The sequence below is a fragment of the Bison bison genome, unplaced genomic scaffold (genome assembly GCF_000754665.1).
Source record: "Bison bison bison isolate TAMUID 2011002044 unplaced genomic scaffold, Bison_UMD1.0 scf7180017864331, whole genome shotgun sequence".
NCBI classification, from domain to species: Eukaryota; Metazoa; Chordata; class Mammalia; order Artiodactyla; family Bovidae; genus Bison; species Bison bison.
The window spans coordinates 7,479,823-7,481,106 of NW_011494903.1; the positions used below are offsets into that span (position 1 = coordinate 7,479,823).

General features: G+C 38.1%; 1 protein-coding gene across 6 annotated transcripts in view; it reads left to right on the forward strand.

Moving 5' to 3' along the window:
* The window catches only part of PRLR (prolactin receptor), a 140,523-nt gene that overhangs the window by 119,353 nt on the left and 19,886 nt on the right, over positions 1 to 1,284 (forward strand). The window lies entirely within an intron of this gene.

Genomic DNA, 1,284 nt, shown 5'->3' on the forward strand with positions numbered 1-1,284 from the left:
TGGTGAGGGGCCACAGAAGTTCATTGACAACTTACGTTTAACCACAGTAAAGTCTATAAGCTTGAACCTCATCAAGTGATAACCTGCAGTACATAATATTGGTACATATCCCAGAAATATTTAAGTCTGCTGAAAACACTTGAAAGCAATGATTCTCAACTGGGTGCTCTTTTGCCTCCCACAGGATTTTTGGCAATAGCAGGAAATATTTTTGATTGTTGCAACACAGAGAGGGAAGATATCTAATGAGGGAGAACCCAGGGATGATGCTAACATCCTACAGTGTTCAGAACAGCCCCCACCACAAAGAATTTTCTTGTCCAAAATACACATAATGCTGAGGTTGAGAAAGTTTGCTTTCAAGGATTCATCTTGAACTTTTTACTTGCACTTTTATACAAAGATGTTTTGATCAGAGGCATTTCTCAGTCTTGTGTTCAGCTTAAAACTTATAATAACTGATAACTGATGTTTATTTAGTAAATCCATATAAAACCATCTTTCTTAGGTATTTACCTAGTAATCTACAAGGATTAGGATTAGTGGCAAATTTCCTCAAGTTCGTTTTTTAGACAGGTTATAATGCCAAGTCCACTAGAGTTACACTCACTCTTCTCTCACCTGGAATTGAGATTGATTTGAGGAGGTAAGAAATGAATGGAGAAAATGTGACTAGCCAGCAAGACTGAAATTAGGGTAAGGCAAACCAGCACCCTAGGCCCGTCACTCTTTTAAATTAATCTTGGTCAAGTATAGTTGATTTAGAGTGTTGTATTCATTTCTGCTGTACAGCAAAGCAATTCCATTATACACACACACACACACACAGTTTTCTAATATTCTTTTCCATTATAGTTTGTCACAGGATATTGAATGTAGTTCCCTGTGCTATATGCTAGGACCTTGATGCCTATCCATTCAATATGAGTTTGCATCTGCTCACCCCAAACTCCCAGTGCATCCATCCCTCATTCTCCTTTCACCTTGCCAACCACAAGTCTGTTCTCATGTCTATGATTCTGTTTCGTAGATAAGTTCACCTGTGTCATATTTTAGATTCCACATACAAGTGATACCAAATGGTGTTTGTCTTTTTCTTTCTAACTTACTTCAGTTAGTATGATAATCTTTTTTTTTCTTTTTTTATTATTTTTTACTTTACAATATCGTATTGGTTTTGTCATACATCAACATGCATTCGCCACGGGTGTACATGTGTTCCCCATCCTGAACCACCCTCCCACCTCCCTCCCCATACCATCCCTCTGGGTTATCCCAGTGCAC